This window comes from Cheilinus undulatus, linkage group 17 (genome assembly GCF_018320785.1).
Source record: "Cheilinus undulatus linkage group 17, ASM1832078v1, whole genome shotgun sequence".
Lineage (NCBI taxonomy): Eukaryota > Metazoa > Chordata > Actinopteri > Labriformes > Labridae > Cheilinus > Cheilinus undulatus.
This window is the reverse complement of record NC_054881.1, coordinates 42,991,576-43,002,148: the sequence shown is the minus strand read 5'-3', so window position 1 is coordinate 43,002,148 and position 10,573 is coordinate 42,991,576.

The following is a 10,573-nucleotide window of genomic DNA, read 5'->3' as shown; positions in this document are numbered from 1 at the left end:
GCTGCAGCCTTGTCATGTCAGATAATTGTAAAGAAGTTGGAAGTCTTTTTGTGTTTTTTAAATAATATTTATCATTGTTTAAAGAGTGAAGAAAATGTTTGGACCAAAAGCTAAGGGGATCTTAAGCGTAACAGGTTAAACTCAAAGCAGCGACACTGACATGAATCTATGACAGAAGCATGAGATTCTCAAACATTTGTGCAAATGGAATTTTATCAGTTCAAGTGAGAAGTTTCAGACAGCGATCTGATGCTGCATCAGAAATACTCCATTAAAAAACGCTTTAGAAGGAGGGTTTTTCCTGTCATCTTGCAGAAATCTGTTTCCTCTGTGAGCTCTAATGTTCTGACTTTGGGGGTTTTGAAAAATGCAAAACCAGGACTATTGATCTGGGTTTGATTATCTTTGATTTGCTGGCAGATCTGTGCAGCTTTAAATCTGCTTTGCTTTTGGTCTGAACAGTTTAAAGAAGCAAAGCGGCATGTCTGCTGAGAGAATCCTTCACTGCATCAGTAAATGTTTGATTATTAAAGTTTAATGTTAGCACACATGGTTGGAATACGAGAGATTTCACCAGATTTCTTCTTACCGTTTCTGATTTCTTTTTTGCCAAACCGTGCTGGCTGTTAGCAGCTTAACTTGTAGCAGGCTGAGGTGCATGAAGCCATTTTCTGTTGTGACTCTCTCTCCTCCACGCCATTAACCAGCAGCCCATCTTTGACCGTTGACCGTCGGCCTTGTGCGTATTTTAAGTGTTTCCTTTCTCCATATCACTGTGCTGTATCTGCATGCAAAAAATGAGAAACGATGCGTTCGTTTGGTTCTTAATTTACGCCGAATCAGCCTCCACCTTCACAGAGTACAGAGGCGTGGAAACGAAGCCAGTGCACGCCGCATCGGTTTAGCTTTGGCTGTGCAGATGACTGAAAGAAAAGGAAACGCCAACATGCACCAGTGCTTTTATGCTTCAATGATTTGCCAAACACCTTTTTTACCTTAAAGATGGCAGCGTTTGGGTTTAAAGGTAGAAAAGATTACTGGTCTGCTTTTTCTTCATCTTTCTGCTGCTGATCCACTGCTGCAGAGCTAGGACTTCATCTCCATCCTTAGTCTGGATTATCAGAAGCCTCCAAATACTTACAGTCTCTTAATGCAGTGGTTCCCAACCTGAGGTCCGGGTGCCCCTAGGGGGGCGTGGGACCCTGTCTGCTCTGCTCTGATCTTGTTAATATTATACATACATATTTTTTAAGATCAGGATTAGAAACAAAATGACAGTGTATTAGGGCAACCCTAAAAGATGAAAAATATATAGAGGATCCTTTTATTTTGGGGCAAAAAGAGAAGAAATTAAAAATCCATCACAAGAAAACAGACTCAGATTTTTTTTTTTTTTTAAGATCAACAATTTTTACTGGCTTTCAATTAACAGTGAATCCAAAGATACAGAACCCTTCCCCATTGCCCAACCCTGGTCATCACCATAAAAACAATCAGTCTTGGCTGTAAGCCTCAACAACGTTCCATCTTAAGCAGAGTCATGTTACATTATCAAAATAAAAAGGCAGATTCAGACCGTGCTCCAGTAAAACAGTAACAGTAACGTCATACCAATAATTATCTTAATGAAATAAAGTCTCATAGAAAGAAAAACCAAACAAAGAAAGGAAAAGGAAAATGTCCCCTTAATATTTATCTCTGTCTGTTAAGTAGTATTTAAAAAAAACAACAAAACAACAACAGGTATATTGAAAGTACGCAAGGTATACCATAATAATCATAATCATAATCATAATCATAATAAACCCCCACAAATGTCAAATATTTACCCAATTTTTGATGGTACACAAACTGAAAACAGCGGTTGGATTTTCGGCCTTTTAATCTAAAAATGTAACGTTTGGCTAACGTACATTTACAACTTTTAAAGTTAAAAATTCCCAATTTTTTCTTGTAAATTAGTAACTCTTTAAACTTGAGGATTTTCTTGTTTTTTTTTTTCTTGAAAGTGAGCAGATCATCTTTATTATTTTTATTCTAGAGCACTGATCATCAACTGGTGGCCCGAGGGCCATATCAGGCCCCCCAAAGCTTCCTATCTGGCCCCAAAGGATCATTAAATTCAGAAAAGGAGGAAAGAATATGCTGTGGTTTTAAGGGGATAGTTTGTCTTTAAACATCTGCAGCTGTTAAACCCAGCCCAAAATTAATATAATAACATATAATATTGAAAAATCACAAAACATTTGATCTGTTTTTACAGAAATTCACTTGTCCGCCATTATAAGTAAATTTTTAAAAAATATATTTTAAAAAAATAGGTTAAGACAGGTGGAAATGTTGCAAAAATGGCCAGAAAAAAAGGTGAAAAGGAGTTAAACAGCAGCAAAATGGGCTGTGGGATGGCACTAAGGGACGAAAACTGGCTGGAAAGTGGTGAAAACAGGTTAAATGTGGTGCAAAGTGGCAAAAATGGAAAAAAGGGGCAAAAAGTATCAAAAACAGGTTAGAAGTGGCAAAAACGGTACAAACACAATAATGAAAAGCAGTTTAAAAAAGTGGCAAAATAGTTGAAAAGTGGCAAAAATGAAAAAAGGGGATTAAAGAATTGCAAAAATTAGTTTAGAGAGGCAAAAAGTATCAAAAAACTAACTGAAATATAGCAAAAATAGCTGGGCAAAGTAGTGAAAGTGGCACACAGCAATAATTGGCAGGCAAGTGGCTGAAAGGGGTTAAAGAGTGGCAAGATGGGCGAAAAGTGGCAAAACTGATCAAAAAAGAGTTAGAAGTGGCAAAAAATGTTGCAGAAATGGCTGAAATATGCTGTGAAAAGGCATTAAAAAGTGTCAAAAATGGGTTAAACTTGGTGCTAAATCATAACTGGGGAGGGCCCATTCCCCAGGATTTCAAAGAAAATGCAAACACAAATACTAATACAATAATATGTTAATAAGCCTGAAATATTTATTTAATTTTTGTTTGTTTGAAAGTCTGCCCCCCAGAGTCCCTGTGCAAATGTTCTTGATCCCTGTTCTAAATGCGTATTTTATACTTAGATCTTTATTCCAGAGCGAGCGTCTCTAGGCCCGTTATGTTGGGATTTTGTCAATGAAAACAATTAAAATTCATGTGTAATTTTCCTAGTGAGACCTGGGGGGGTGTGGCTTTTCTTAGATGTGAGTAGGGACCCTTAGAAAAGAAAGGTTGGGACCCACTGTCTGAATAGATCCTGATATCGCCATGATGATGCTCTGGTGGTTCTTCTTGTAAGCAGGAAACTTTCAGACGATAAAGGGCCGATGTCCACAGCTGCTCTTTACCATCCGCAGTAATGCAGCTTTTTTAGTCCTGAACACTAAAATGCCCTTGTTACTGACCCAGCAGGCACATTTGGAGATTTAGAGCCATGATTCCTGCAGCTCTGTCGCAGCTTTTCCCCTCAAACCTCGGAGATGGTCCTGCAGCAGTGGATCGAACCTGCAGAGCTTTGAGCTTCTCTCTGGAAGATCTTTCTCGTAGCGATCACTTCCAGAGACGCGCGCTCTCTTTCATCACCTCATGTAAATATTTGATTTTCATTCATTTCTACACCAGCACGACTGATAGCACAGAGCAGCGTAGATGAAACCAGCTGACTGAGAAACTGCCCCGATCAAACCCTGCAGACCAAGCAGAGCTGGAGATGAAAATCCGACACTATTTTTAGTGTTGCTTCTATTTATTGACTTTGTTTTTGTACAGATGATGTAAAGCAATGTTTTGGCACAGATGTGTTCAGTAGTTAGTGTGTCTATAAATGTGTGATGGATTCTGAAGTCAGAGGAAATGTTCAGGAGGAGTTTGGCTCTGCTGACATTTTCCTGACTGCGTTACATTCCAGCCGTCCGAAGACTTGAAGAGAGGAAAACTCCATTAATGAGGGGCAGTGAGACGGTTCTACATGTCCTCTCTCAGGCCCGTAGCCAGCGCTGTAAGGGGGGAGGGTTCTTCTTTTTGGACCTTTTTGCAGTCTCTCCTCTCACTTTAAACATTTTTATAGCTTCATCGTAGAAGGCAGTGCAGACTCAACAGAGAGAGCTGGGAAAATAATCTAACTGCAGTTATTTTTTCTAACACTGAGATTCAATATGAGATTATTTTCTGCATTCAGAGCAATAAATCCTCAAACGTTATGACCAACACATTATAAGATCATTTAGGGCTAAAAAATATTAAATTGGGATTATTTTTATCCATACTGACTGACTTGACTCAAACAGAATGATAATTTTTAGGCAATTCTCATTTTGATTGAGAAAAATAACAAATCAAGTAAAGACTGAAACTTGAATGTTTGCCTGCTGTGCAGAGCAGAACATCTTTGCTGCATCATCTGTGAATTAAAAATTGCAGTGGGCCGTATTGCAATTTAATCTAAATTATGATTTACTGCCCCGCCCTAGTTTAGGCTTATTACTGCACGATCTGGTCATAATGTGCAATTACAATTATACTGGGAAATATAGTGATTTTGCAGTTGCAGCAGTGATGTAATCCATAAATGATATCACTGAAGATACAGAGAATAACTAAAGTTTAGACATGTAGATTTCTCAACTCAAAATAGCAAATATTAAGCAGCATAAAAAATACAAAACCTGAATTTTTTACAGTACAGCATTTTTAAACAAGTTTTCCTTTTTTGAAAGCATCTGCAAAGGTCAGTAGTGTCACTGTTGTAAACTTAAAGGCCTTTCTGCAGGTATTTCTGTAAACCTTTGCAGTACTACTGAGAAATAAAATAAGTTCAGCCTTTTATGCGATGATGTAAATGCACAGCCTGACCTTGTGATTGCAGTTTCATTGATGGGGCAGCGCTAGTTTAGACCAGGGGTTCTCAACCTTTTCAGCCCGCAACCCCCAAAATAAAGGCGGCATTGACTGGGGACCCCCACTGTACCTGGAGATGGCTGAACACAGACATGCACAATCAAGAAGAGTCACGTGCAGACAAGGCCGCACATTAGGGGGGAGAAATGGAAGAGCTTTCTGGGGCCCAGCAAAATCATGGTCCATTGTAAAGTTAAACTGTGGTATTTTATATTTAACCTGAATAATAACCACTCTTATCAAAGAAACATAGTTTAATTCATTTGTGTAGTAAGTAGCCTTCTTAAATAATTGTCAAAAAGAGAATTAAAATACACTAAAAATGGGTTAGTAATGGCAAAAAAAATGTGGGAAAGGTGGTGAAATTAGTATATTATTAACTTTATTAAGGCATATTAAGTGGTACAATAGATTAAAAACTAGCTGAAATGGCGTTGAAATGGCAAAAATAGAATGGAAATGGAAATTTGGTAAAATGAGGTGAAAATTGATATAAACTGGCATAAAGGGGTTAGTGGAGGCAGAAATAGAAACTGGCAAAAATGGGCAAATCAAATTGTGAAATGTGGCTTAAAAAGTGGTAAAAGGGGTTAATAGTGGCAATAATGTGTCAACAGAGCCAACAATAGGCAGAGAGTGGCAAGATTTGGTTTAAAAGTGGCAAAAAATGGGTTAAAATTTGGCAAAATTGGTGTAAAGTTGCAACAGTGTAGTTCAAAAATGTTATTCATTTTTTTTAAGGCATCTGGTGACCCCCTCTCATTTTCTCATGACCCTCAATGGGGTCCCGACCCCAATGTTGAGAACCCTTGGTTTAGTCGACACAAAAACAATGCAAAGAAAGTCTGACATTTGGACAGATTTGTTATTTATAAGTGAACGAGTAGCTGAGAACCCTGGTGAACAAATTTGCTTTTTCTTGCACTAAAAAGTTCGGATCTAAAACCGAACTTGTATGGAATGAGACAAAACACATACTCTGTTCTACCCAATTTAAATGTTCTTGATATTTAGAGGTGAGTTGAACTCCAGAGCCCTTTGGCTCTGCTGCTTCCCACCGTTCAGGTCTCTGTCAGAGCTAACCCTCAGGGTTTCACTAAAGCCGGTACGGTCTGTGAAACGAGTCAGAAGGACTCACACACACAGGGAGGCTTTTATGCTCCTCTTATTTATGTTGTACAACTTTACTCCTGGACCTTTGCAGTGTGGAGGGTGCTGTTTTGAACCCTCCGGTGCCCCCTGGCTACGGGCCTGTCTGTTCAGTGTAAAATGGACCTCCTGCTCCCATCTGTCCACAGAGTCAGATAGCGTAGGCTTGCACTTTATGAAGTTTGATATTGTTCTGATCCTGTTTGTTGTGATTTAGGGATAAAAAGAGAAATCTTCTTTCGTCTCCGTGATCGTTCAGACCAGCCCTCCTCGTGGCTGACTCCTTTTTAAACCAGACGACTCCATGATTTCAGACATTTTCCTACCAGAACTTTCCATCTGCTTTCACTTTTTTAAAACTATTCTGCCTGAAATGTGACAAACATGTGGGCTGATTTTGGCAGCAATAACTGAATTAAAGCGTGTTAAAGATCTCAAAGTTATTGTCTTTTAGAAGCGGCAACGCTCCAAACGCTGCTGTCCCATCATGTTTTTTTTACTCTGTGAAAGAAAACCTGCAAAAACTAGAAACTTCAACATTGATCAGGACAGAAAAAGTGAACAACTGTATTGATTTGAATTGTCAAATATTGCATGTTGATGAGTTTGTATGTTAAATCTCATATTTCTATGTTTCTATCATGTTATTGTGCGGTGTGTTCCCTCAACTCAACCCATGAAAAGACTGATGCATAACGGCACAAAAAAGCCCCGGCAGTGACTCTGATCATGAAAATATCTAAAATAATAAACCAGATAACCTTTAGCTTCTGTTCTGAGCGTGTGCAGTGATGTCTTCTGTGCTTTATATTTAAGAAAAAGGGCCGTGAACACCATCGGGGAATTTATTTAGTAGCATCTGTGGTCTTATTTTAACAGTGTGATGTTTCATTTCCCTCATAAATGAACACTAAAGCACGATTCTGCTGGTACGAGTGTGTGAATATCTGTATTTTATTTTTATTTAGTTTGTTTTGTGAACATTTCTCTGCAGCATGGTGCAATAGTGATTGTTTCTGTGTGTTTTAACAGCTTTTCTTCGTTTAAGATCCCCTCTGCAAACAGGATAGGTGCTCCAAGCATTTATGCACGGATTTATGAACAAGATAAATCAAAGAATTGATCTGTGATCGTTAATACGAGCCTGTGCAGAACACATAATCAATGCACACATGGTATAACATGGATATTAAGGTACATTACCTTTGCAAGCAAAGCATGAAGAAAAGTACGAATGTATGCAAACAAAATATTAACCTTTGTGAGTGAAATATTCACTTTGTTTTAATTTGACTGTACTCATCGATTTCCCAGGAGCAGCTGCTGCTAGAAAGGCGTGAGTTTTTATGTAAACGGATAAAAACAAGATACATTTTGCAAAAGAGATACCATGGTGAAACAAGACCAGTCATGAGATTCTCAGGTCATTAGAATATCATGAAAAAGTTATTTTTTCCTGATTTACTTCAGAAAGTGAAACTTCCATTTACTCTAGATTTATCTCAGACAACGTGAAAAATTTCAAGACTTTTTTAATTTAAATCAGGATGATCACGGCTTACAGCTCATAAAAAAACACTTTCTCTAAATATGAGAATAATGTGGAAGGTTTCTGAAGCTTTTATTCTCTCTCTCAATATTTCACTTTGTCGAGAATATAAGGACGTTTCACTTCTTGAATTAAATCATGGGAAAAAAACAAACTTTCTCAAGATATTCTATTTTTTTTGAGATGCACCTGAAACATAAAATGCAAACTTGATATTTATCTGTGGAATTCGGACATTGCTAAAATGTTTGAACCTGAAATTCCCAAAATAGCTTTGAAATGAACGAGACATTAACGTAAAGGAGAGCTGTGAGTTTGGATTAACATAATCTCTTTTTTTTTTTTTTAATTAGTAAATGTGCATGCAGAATATTCATTTAAAAACCGCCTTGGTCATGAAATATTGTTCTCTAAAAATGTAATATAATTTAATTTAATTCAATTAATTAAATATTTAATTGGCATTTTTTGTTTTTATATTTTATTTTTAATCAATTCATTGATAAATTAATTGATAAAAATTAATCTGAAAATTAAATTCCATTAAAAACAGAGTTAAAAATTAAAAAATTTAGTTAAAAATCAAAAATTAACCGTTTTAATTAATTTATATATTTTTGTTTTTATTCTACTTTTTTGTCATGTTTATATTTCATTTTTAATTTATTTATTTTTAATTTTTAGATATTTTTTAATTTTATATATCATTTTATTTTGTATTTTTATTTCATAATTAATTTATTAATAAATTAATACAATTTATCTGAAAATTATATTCAATTTCAAAAAATTTGCACAGAAGTTTAAGCTTGTGTGCACTAAAATTAAATTAATCATCACAATTTAATTTATCATTTTTATTCTTATATTTTTTAAAATATATTTTTAATTAATTAATTATTTTTGAAAATTAATTTCCATGCAAAAACTGCAAGGAAGTGTACACCTCTGTGCACAAGACATTTTCTGTGGGGACCAAAAACACTGGTGAAAACTGGACATAATTTGTTATAAGATAACATATTTTTCATCTCTTTACATTCTTAGAGTTCCTGGTGGATCTGTCGCCTCATGCAGATCTCAGAGACGAGATTATGAGTGATGACTAAAACTAAAACTGTACCTTCTTCAGGCGTTCCTCAGTCATAGTGAAACGTTTACATTCTGCTGAATGCTGAAACAGATTAGAGTTTTGTGACTTGATTTATTTTACCAGAATGAAAGTTTGGACTCCTTTTTTAATGTTTAGCCTGTCAGATCTAAACATGAAGCATTCCTGACCTGATGCAGGTAAACTAAGGCGTGTTGTCCTCGATGCATTCCTCTCCTCAATAAAGATTTCAATGCTTTAAGTGCTTAGAAGTTAAAATGTCTGCAGCATAAATATTAGACGCTTGATTTGTGTTGTTATTTTCTGAAGCTGTCACTTTGCACTTTAGCGAAGTTTAGACTGAAAAAGAGGAAGAAGTGAGGTAGGATTAGAGGATTAAGGTGTGATCTGTAGAGACCAAATCATCCCCCTGTAGAAACAGTGTTAAACCACCAGAGCACAATAATAACCTTGTTTTAACATGAACCACAAGCACAAAGCCTGTGCTCGCTGAAGGACCTTCATTCATGGAGAAGCATGTGGACGATTACTGCCGTCTGATCGTTCCTCAGTCCCCCCCACCTACGGGCTCATTTTACCTTTTATACTCGTCTCAAACATGGGTGCAGCCTTCCTTTAGAGCCACACCTGTGACTTGCTTGTTGTGATTTTCAGTCAGTGTCCAAATGTCTGTTGTATTTTCTGGGTTTCAGTTGAAAAAAGATGCACAGATGCTCAAACCTTTCTGTAAGCAGCATGTTTGTTTAGAGTAGGAAGTGCCAAAGATGGTGTACCCTCACGTTCTCATCCCACCGGTGATCGACATCGATGATCGACATTGGTGATCAATGTCGGTGATCAACATAGGTGATCGACATAGGTGATCAATGTTGGTGATCGACATCGATGATTGACATTGGTGATCAATGTTGGTGATCGACACAGGTGACCAACATGATCAACATCTGTGATCGACATAGGTGATCAATGTTGGTGATCGACATAGGTGATCAGCATCGGTGACCGACATGATTGATATCTGTGATCGACATAGGTGATCAATGTTGGTGATCGACATAGGTGATCAGCATCGGTGACCGACATGATTGATATCTGTGATCGACATAGGTGATCAATGTCGGTGATTAATGTTGGTGATCAATGTCGGTGATCGACATAGGTGATCAATGTTGGTGATCGACACAGGTGACCAACATGATCGACATCTGTGATCGACATAGGTGATCAATGTTGGTGATCGACATAGGTGATCAGCATCGGTGACCGACATGATTGATATCTGTGATCGACATAGGTGATCAATGTCGGTGATTAATGTTGGTGATCAATGTCGGTGATCGACATAGGTGATCAATGTTGGTGATCGACACAGGTGACCAACATGATCGACATCTGTGATCGACATAGGTGATCAATGTCGGTGATCAATGTCAGTGATTGACATAGGTGATTGGCATCTGTGACTGACATCGATGATCGACATCGATGATCGACGTCAATGACCAACATCGATTATTGACATCGGTGATCAACACTGATTATTGACGTCAATGATCAACATCGATGTCGAAGATTGAGATTGATTATTGACCTTGATAATCAACATCAATGAACAACATCAATGATCTGCATCGGTGATCGACATCGATGATCGCCATCGATGATTGACATCGATGATCGCCATTGGTGATCGGCATCGGTGATTGCCGTCAGTGATCGACATCGGTGGTCGACGTCGATTGTTGACATCGGTGGTCGACGTCGATTGTTGACATCGGTGGTCGACGTCGATTGTTGACATCGGTGGTCGACGTCGATTGTTGACATCGGTGATCAGCATCGATTATTGACAGCGATTATTGTATCTGATGTTTATTTTCTGTGTGAACAGACGG